This window comes from Sus scrofa, unplaced genomic scaffold, assembly GCF_000003025.6.
Source record: "Sus scrofa isolate TJ Tabasco breed Duroc unplaced genomic scaffold, Sscrofa11.1 Contig1431, whole genome shotgun sequence".
Taxonomy (NCBI): Eukaryota; Metazoa; Chordata; class Mammalia; order Artiodactyla; family Suidae; genus Sus; species Sus scrofa.
Window position 1 is genome coordinate 815136 of NW_018084874.1, and position 9635 is coordinate 824770.

The window sequence follows — 9635 nt, forward strand, 5'->3', positions numbered from 1 at the left end:
AAATTAAAAATAGAACTTCCATATGATTCAGCATATGTTAGGCTCTAGACTTAACAACACTGTGTTATATCCTTGAAAGCTGTCAAGAAAGTAGATCTTAAATGTTATCACTGCATATACAAAAAGGTAATTATGTGAGCGAATGGAGGGGTTAACTAACCTTATTGTAGCATTGCTTTCACAGTATATTTGTGTATCAGATCATCACATTGTATTCCTTAAACACATATCAATGATCGATAAAGTTGGAAAAAATAATTAATCATTATAATTCACAACGCTAGAGGAATAAAGTAGGAAAATGATTTTATCATCTCAAAAGACACAGGAGAAGCATTTGATAAAATTCAAAATCAATTCACAATTAAAAAAAAAAAACCCAAGCAAAGAAATAGGAATTTTCTTAATCTGATAAGAGATAAAACTCTAAAAAAACTCCCACCAAAAAAAAAAAAAAAATCAGTTACTTAATTGTGTAATGTTGAATGCTTTTCCTTGGAGATCAGACATGGATAACTGCTTTCACCATTTCTATTATATTGCATAGAAGCTTTGAAGCAACGACACCAAAAATGAAAAGGTGTGAGGATTGGGAAAGACAAAATCAATTTGCAGAAAAGTTTGGCGTTTTCTTGTAAAGTTGAACTTATGCATACTCTACAGTCTAGCACTTCCACTCCTAGGTATATAGCCTGGAGAATTCTTGCACAAGTCATGTATAAAATTGTTCACTGCGCCAGTATTCACAGTAACCCAGAACTGAGGGAAAAAACCAATGTCCATCAAGAGTAGAATGAATCAATGAACTATAGTACAGGAGTTCCCGTTGTGGCTCAGCAGTAATGAACACGACTAGTATCATGAGTGTGTGGGTTTGATCCCTGGCCTCACTCGGTGGGTTGAGGATCCAGAGTTGCTGTGAACTGTGGTGTAGGCTGGCAGCTGTAGCCAGGGAACTTCCATATGCCACAGGGGTGGCCCCCTGAAAAACAATAAAATAAAAATAAATTGTAGTACACTCACATGGTGGATTACTATACATCAGCGAAAATGAATGAACTATAGTTATATAGATAAACACTGATGAACTGCAAAAATAAAATATTGAGCAAAATACATGGCATTGAAGAATAGCTGTGATCTGGTTACAATTTTTTTTTTTTCCTTTTCTGGCCACACCTGCAGCATAAAGAAGTCCCCAGGCCAGGGATCAAATCCTTGCCATAGCAGCAACCTGAGTGGCTGCGGTGACAATGATGGATCCTTAACACACTGAGCCACAAAGGAACTCCCTGATTGCATTTATATACAACTCAAAAAATCAGGACAAAAAGAAAAGAGCCAATATATTGGCTAGAAATGTATGTAGGCGTAAAAAAACCAGCAGAAAAAATGTTATTATAAAAGTTAAGGCAGAGGTTACCTCTAGAAAAGATGAAAAGGGAGGATATTGAAGGGGTTCTAAGGCATGAGGGGGTGTTGCAAGGACATTTTTATTCTTCAGGCTATATGTATGTAGCAGGTATGTATGTATTTACACATATATGTTTGTGTGTGATACATTTCACCATAACAGTTTTTTCAAAAGCAATTCTTTTTAGGTTTAACTACCTAGAGATAATTAGAAGAACACATTCAATGATACGTTGAGCAAACAATCAGCAAAATCTAGACTCTGGAAACATCTAGAGAACAAATCATCTTGTTTCTTTTTTTTTTTTTTTTTTTTGTCTTTTGTCTTTTTTGGGGGCCGCACCTGCAGCATAGGGAGGTTCCCAGGCCAGGGGTCTCATCGGAGCTGTTTCTGCCGGCCTACACCAGAGCCGCAGCAACGCCAGATCCGGGCCGCATCTGCGACCTACACCACAGCTCATGGCTACGCCGGATCCTTAACCCACTGAGCAAGGCCAGGGATTGAATCTGCAACTTCATGGTTCCTAGTCGGGTTTGTTTCTGCTGCAAAACGATGGGAACTCCTCCTTCTTACTTTCTTTCCTTCCTTCTTTCTCTCTCTTTCTTCCTTCCTTTCTTTTTATTTATTTTTTTTGACTATGCCCAAAGCATGCAGAAGTTCCCAGGCTGGGGACTGAACCCATACCACGTGGCAACCCAAGCCACTGCAGGGACAAGACCAGATCCTTAACCTGCTGCACCACAAGAGAACTCCCTGATATTCTGCCCCACCCACCCCCCTTTTCTTTTGCTTTTTAGGGCCACACTCATGGCATATGGAAATTCCCAGGCTACGGGTGGAATCAGAGCTGTAGCCATCAGCCTATGCCACAGCCACAGCAACACTGGATCCGAGCCGCATCTGAGACCTACACCACAGCTCACAGCAACGCCGGATCCTTAACCCACTGAGCGGGGCTAGGGATCAAACCCGCATCCTCACGGATACTAGTCAGATTTGTTTCCGCTGCGCCACAATGGGAATTCATGATATTCCGCATTTCTAACAAGCTCCCAAGTGATGCTGAGGCTAGACTACCCCCAAGTCTTTCACCTCATCATAACCTCTCTCCACCGAGCCTGCCACCCACTCCTCCTCCATCATTCCTTTCTGGTTCCATTCCCATTATGGTCCAGCTTGGACTCTGTGACTCATCGGGACACTCATTCCCTTGAAAACCCCTTCAACATCCTGCCCCTTTTCTCTCCTGTGGAATTTGTTCAGCAAAACTTCAACCCAACTTGCACCTCACCATCTCCAGGTTCTTGAACCCAAGCACTTGAATGTTACTGGAGAAAATGAGCCAGTTTTCAATACCTGCCCTCTGTTCTAGGTAGGCACTCGGTTTTACCCAGCAAGCCCACTTCGCTCTCTCTCTTTTTTTTTTTTTTTTTTTTTTTGTCTTTTTGCCATTTCTTGGGCCACTCCCGCAGCATATGGAGGTTCCCAGGCTAGGGGTCTAATCTGAGCTGTAGCCCCCGGCCTACACCACAGCCACAGCAACATGGGATTTGAGCCGAGTCTGCGACCTACACCACAGCTCACGGCAACGCCAGGTCCTTAACCCACTGAGCAAGGGCAGGGATCGAACCCGCAACCTTATGGTTCCTAGTCGGATTCGTTAACCACTGTGCCACGACAGTAACTCCCCGCTTCTCTCTTTAGGATGCTTCTTTCACCCTCTCCGAGATGACTGTTTTAGTCTCTTTTCATCTCCTTTCTCTCTGTCTATGACCTTGCCTTATGTTTCATTGGGAAAAGAAAAGTTGGCAGAGAGGAAATTCTTCACCCTCTCAACACCAAATCTACAAGCCTTTATGTATCCACTTCATCTTTTTTCTCAATTGACTCAACGTCTCAGGAACGTTTGATCCAGTTAATAGAATGCTTGATTTTTTTTTTCCCCTGCCCATTTCCTTTCCTCCACCAAAATATTCAGATCCTCTCATCTTCCTACTATAGGAAATGGTATTACCAACCTTTGAGTCCTAATGAATATGTCCCTTTTCTTTTGTTTTTTGCTTCTTTCTTTCTTTTTTTTTTTTTTAAGGCTGCACCTGCATCATGTGGAAGTTCCCAGGCTAGGGGTCAAATCGGAGCTGCAGCTGCTGGTCTACACCACAGCCACAGCAACGTGGGGTCCGAGTCGCATCTGTGACCTACACCACAGCTCATGACAACGCCGGATCCTTAATCCAATGAGTGAGCCCAGAGATTGGACCCACATCCTCATGGATACTACTCAGGTTCATTTCCACTGAGCCACAACTGGAACTCCAATATGTCCCTTTTCCTAAACTACTACAGAATCCATCAATAAAGCTTTCTCTTTCTACCTCTTAACTATTTTCCTAATCCGTCTACACCTATGCCATCTCCACTGCAATCATATTAAGCTAATGCCTCCTATTTCCAAAAACAAGCTTCCTACTTCCCTGCCTTGGGGCCTTTGCACATGCTATTGCTTTGTTCAGACCATTCAATCTCACTCTGAGCTCCATGTGGCCCGAATTTCATTCCAGGGTAACAATCTCAAAGTTTTCTTGGATTCCAAGTCATTCCCAGATAACCCTATAAGAAGAGAAGACATTTGGGGGTTCCCATTTTGCTCAGCGGTAACGAATCCAACTAGTATCCATGAGGTTTGATCCCTGGCCTCGCTCAGCGGGTTAAGGATCCAGCATTGATGACAGCTGTGGCATAGGTTGCAGATGTAGCTCAGATTTGGCATTGCTGTGGCTATGGTGTAGGCTGGCAGTCGCAGCTCTGATTCGATGCCCAGCCTGGGAACTTTCAGGGTACAGCCCTAAAAAAGGCAAAAAAAAAAAAAAAAAAAAAAAAAAAAAGAGAGAGAGAGAGAGAGAGAGAAGACATTTCTACATCACTTTCTGACATGCTCCTGATCCACATACAGAACAGATGCTCATCTGTTACATTTCTTTACGCTAACAATGAAAGATCAGAAAGAGAAATTAAGGAAACAATTCCACTTATCAATGCATCAAGAAGAATGAAACACCTAGTAACCAACCTACCTAAGGAGGCAAAAGACCTATACTCTGCAAATTGTAAGACAGTGATGAAAGAAATTGAAGATGACACAGAAAGATATACCATGTTCTTGGACTGAAAGAATTAATGTTAAAATGACTATACTACCCAAGGCAATCTACAAATTCAATGCAATTGCTATCAAATTACTAATGGCATTTTCACAGAACTAAAATACAAACTTTTAAACTTGGCATGGAAACACAAAAGATCCCAACTAGCCAAAGCAATCTTGAGAAAGAAGAACGGAGCTAGAGAATCAGCTGCCAGACTTCAGACTATACTGTAAAGCTACTGTAATCAAAACAGTATGGTACTGGCACAAAAACAGACATACAGATCAATGGAACAGGATAGAAAGCCCAGAAAGAAACTGATGCACCTGTGGTCAATTAATCCACAATAAAAAAGGCAAGAATACACAACAGAGAAGAGTTAGTCTCTTCAAGAAGTGGTGTTAGGAGATTTCCCGTGGTGGCACAGCAGGTTAAGCATCTCTCTGCAGTGGCTTGGGTCATAGCAGAGGTGCAGGTTTGATTCCCGGTTGGTGCACTGGGTTAAAGGATCTGTCATTGTCGCAGCCGTGGCATGGGTCGCAGCTGTGGCTCAGATTCCGTCTTTCACTTGGGATCTTCCATAGGCCACGGATGTGGCCATTTAAAAAAAAAAAAAGGAAAAAAAAAAGCAGTGCTAGGAAAACTGGACAGCTACATGTAAAAGAATGATATTAGAATATTCTCTAACACCATATACAAAAATCAAGTCAAAATGGATTAAAAACCTAAACGTAAGATAGGACACTCTAAAACACCTAGAGGGAAACACAGGCAGAACACTTGTTTTGTTTTTTTGGCCAGTTAGGCAGCATAGGAAGCTCCTGGGCCAGGGACTGAAACCACACCACAGGAGCAATCTGAGCCGCTGCAGTGAAGATGCCAGATCCTTAACCCGCTGCACCACAAGAGAACTCCAGCAGAATACTCTTTAACATAAATACCAGCAATGTCTTTTGGGGTCCATCTCCTAGAGTAGTGGAAAGAAAACAGATGCTCAGAATCCTGCTTGTTCTAAGAAGAAAATAAAGCCTGATATATGACCAGGCCTAAGTTCCCCTCCAATTATAGCAAAATTGGCTCCAAATTTCCTCTTGGCTTTCAGTTCTTCCCCTAGCAGAGGAAGACAGTATCCAGCTTCCTATTTTGAATTCACACAGTAGGCTGGAAACAAATAGACACAGTATTTTGTAACTCCAGTCAAGAGGTATATATTTTTTTCATTCCTTGAGTCCAGGTTTGAGCTAGGAATGTGTCAAAACCAATGGAGTACTAGCAAACAGGTGTTTGCAAAGTGCTTTTGGGAGTTCCCGTCATGACTCAGTGGTTAACAAATACGACTAGGAACCATGAGGTTGCATGTTCGATCCCTGGCCTTGCTCTGTGGGTTAAGGATCCGACGTTGCCGTGAGCTGTGGCGTAGGTTGCAGACGCGGCTCAGATCCTGTGTTGCTGGGTCTCTGGCGTAGGCCAGCGTCTACAGCTCTGATTAGACCCCTAACCTGGGAACCTCCGTATGCCTCGTGGGTGCAGCCCTAGAAAAGACAAAAAAAAGAAAAGTGCTTTTGTATTGGGGTTCCCCTCCTGGTGCCGATTTTGGAACCCAGCATCACAGGAAGACAACTAGGCTAGCTTGCTAGATACGGCGATACATGTTTCACTTGCCTCTGTCCATTAGCAGGCATGTGAGTGAGACCACCTAAAATCAGCCTCCCCCTGCAAGCTGCCGGCCAACCAGCTATATGAGTGAACGCAGGCAAGGACGGAATTACTGCCCATTATGAACCCAGGTGCAACTGCCAACTTGCAGCATGATGAGCTATTCATGACTGCTATGTTAAGCCCTGGCATTTTAGGGTGGCTTGTAATGCTGCAAAAACTAACAGACACCCCTCTAGAACAAGCCTTTTCTTATGGAGGCTCTGATCACGCTACGTCTTTGCTTTAAAATGCTTTAATGGTTGTTCATTGATCCTGGGATGAAACACAAGTCATTTCAGCGAGGCCTGCGGTGGCCCACATCATCCAGAGTGCCTCACCTCCTGGTATGGCCCCACTCGTGCTGCTCCTCAAGGGGTCCCGCATATGCCATTCCCTCTATCTGGAATGCTCTTCCTGGCGCTTTATCTGGTTGATGCCTGCTCCTCTTTCAAGTCCTAACCAAGAGAGGACTTCTTTGACCGACTCTTCTCCTTTGCCCCCCCAACTGAAGTATGAATCCTATTACACAGCCTCACACTACTTATTGTCCTCCTTCCTAGCAAATACCCTGATAGGAAACAAATACATTGTCTTGTGTGATGGTATGTTTATTAGCTACCTTTTCCACTGGACTGTAAATTCTAGGAGAACAGGGTGTCTCTGTTTGCTCACAAATGTAGCCCCAAACCTTGCACACCACCTGTCTCATGGGAATGTAGATAGATTTTTTTTTTTTTTTTGTCTTTCTGTCTCTTTAGGGCCGCACCTGCTGCATATGAAGGTTCTCAGGCTAGGGGTCGAATCAGAGCTAGAGTTACCAGCTTACGCCGCAGCCACAGCAATGAATGATCTGAGCTGCGGCTGCAACCTACATCACAACTCACGGCAATGCCGGTTCTTAACCCACTAAGCAGGGCCAGGGATCGAACTGTGTCCTCATGGATGCTAGTCGGGTTTGTTAACCGCTGAGCCACGATGGGAACTCATTTTTTTTGAGGTAGTTTATCATAGTGGTTAACTGTGCAGGCTCTACAGAAATGCTGCCTGGACTCAAATCCTAGCTCCATCACTTACCAATCGAGTGACGTAACTGCTTTTTGCCTCAGTTTCCCCATCTCTAAAATGGGGATACAAACAGCCCCTCCTCATTGAATCACTGGGTTGACTGTGCTCAGCAATTGCTAATTATTTCTTGCTGGACAGATGACAACAGACCTGGAGAACGTGAACCTGAAACTTCTGCCACCACCACCATCTCCCTCCTACGTAGCTACAGACGCGGCCATAATGGAATTTACATTTGTCTTCCCCAGAGCTAGTTTCTCAGCCAGTGCTCTGCCTTCTTCTGCAAAGGTGCGGCCCCAAACTCTGAGCCATCTCTCTGAGATGCCCGGTTACATCCAAGCAAACGCCAAGCACGGAGCCCTGGATTTTTGACTCCTGCCTGAAGACCCGATGTCTCCCACAGACGGTCAGACCCTTGGGGTCAAAGGACATGGTCCCCTCACTGGTGTAACCGCCACTCCTATGGCTGGATGACCCCCCTCGCCCCCCGCTGAGTGGGGATCAGAGCCAGCAGACATCCACCCAAGAAACAGTTCTGATGGCCCCCAAGAAATCCATCAATCACACGCAGGCACCTGCACACACATGCACGACAGGAACAGGGGCCACTTGCATTGTCTTAGGGAGCAAACCATCTCAGGAGGGACAGTGAGTACATTTTCAAACACCAAGTCCTCAGAAGCTGGTCCTGCAGGGTCTGGACAGAAAGCACATACAATCTAGGTACCAAAAAATGTGTAAGGGGGGAGGAAAACTCCTAAGAAAAGCAGAGAGACAGAGAGAAGGGGGAAGAGAGGGAGAACGTGGGGCGCGGGGGGGGGTAGGTGAGAAGAGAATATAGGAGGGGAGGGAGGGGAGAGGAAGGAGGTGAGAAGAGAGGCTGAGAAGAGAGACTTAGAGGAGCGAAAAGGGGAGGCGGGAAGACAGGGCGATGAGAGATGTGGCTCCTGCCGCCCCAGCACAGCGGCGCCGCGCTGCGCCCCCAGGAAGCCTGCGTGTCTGGCGGGGCCGCGAGCCGCCGCGTCCCAGACCCGGCAGGCACCTTCCTCCTACGGCGCCCACCGAGGGTGCCGCGCACGCGAACCAGGCAGTGTGCACCAGCTTCGCACAGAACCGCTCCGAGTGCTCAGGAACTTACCAGGCTGCGGGAATGCTGGGGCACCGCTCCTGGGGGCACCCCCCAGCTGAGGGGCCTGGTCTCCAGGTACCCGGTGCTCACAGGTTAGTGGCGGCAAGACGACGGGGTTTCCATGCAGTCAGGCGTCAACCCAACGGGAGGGAGAGCCAGACCAAAAGGCAAAGGAGAGGACGGGAACCTGCTTGTGTTTTTGTATTGAAATTGTTTTTGAGCCCACGTAGCCCTGGGAGTCACATGCTGCCTCCAACATCACCGGAGTCATCACATGATACAGGTCCCCCATCATGTGATGTGGCCAATCTGCCTTAACTTCAGCCCCCCCGCCCCCACCCCCAGCGCCTAGACTGGCAGAGAAAGTGCTTCTGGAGGAGGCCCCCTCCCCCCAGAAATCAGTGATAGAGGGAGGGATGCAGATGGGGAGCCTCGGAGCCCATTGCGACGCTCAGATCTTGAGGAATCGTTAATGCTCCTCTCTCCCTCCTCCCTGGCTACTGCGCCTTGGAGCGGTGCCAGCCTCATTTGAATTCCAGCCTTTGTGCATAACTCAAGTGTCGCCACCATTGCTCCAGCAATTGCAGGGCGTTTGCGCTCACACCATCCTGCCTCGTTCTGGAAAGTCCACCTCGGCTGCCTCCCCTCCCGACAGCGTCCATGTCTCCTCACGGAGCAGTGGGAGTGGGGCGGAGGTGGAGGATTGCGGGGCTGCAGGGGAAGGAGAGACCGCTCTGGCTGAACCTTCTAGTCCTTTTTTTTTTTTTTTTTTTTTTTTTTTCTCCTAGCTGCAGTAGGAGTCAGGTGGGGCCCCGTCTGGCTCTGATTAGGCTGTCTCCTTTTAAAGATCGCAGCTCTCGGCTGTCTGCAGCACGCTGTCTCCCTCTCACTCTTTCTCCCCCTGCCCCCCCCCCCCATCTCTCTCCAAACACGCATTGCATCGTTTCCCTCCTTGATCACGATACAGTTAAAAAGATCTGGGTTAAAAATCTCTGAGGCTTCTTTCCTCCCCTTTGCCATCACCTCCTTTTCTCACTGGTTCCTGCATGCAATCAGTCTTTTATTAAACAAACATTTTTATGGAGCACCTACTATGCGGTGGGTTTTGTGCTAAGCTGGGAGAAAGGAAAAAGGAAGCGAGATGTTAAAGAAACGCCTGAAGCAAGATCCCTCCCATCCTGGA

The 9635-nt window shown here is 46.5% G+C and overlaps 1 protein-coding gene across 16 annotated transcripts in view; it reads right to left on the reverse strand.

Moving 5' to 3' along the window:
• The window catches only part of TNRC6A (trinucleotide repeat containing 6A), a 244869-nt gene extending 236192 nt beyond the window's left edge, over positions 1–8677 (reverse strand). For 10 of the 16 annotated variants that reach the window (XR_002341000.1, XR_002340999.1, XM_021081315.1 and 7 more), the window contains exon 1: positions 8462–8592. The gene's annotated coding sequence lies outside the window, so the exon portion shown is untranslated. Of the gene's footprint in view, positions 1–8461 lie in introns of all 16 variants that reach the window. The other 6 variants (XM_021081334.1, XM_021081332.1, XM_021081335.1 and 3 more) reach the window with 2 other exon arrangements.
• Positions 8678–9635: the final 958 nt, after the last annotated feature.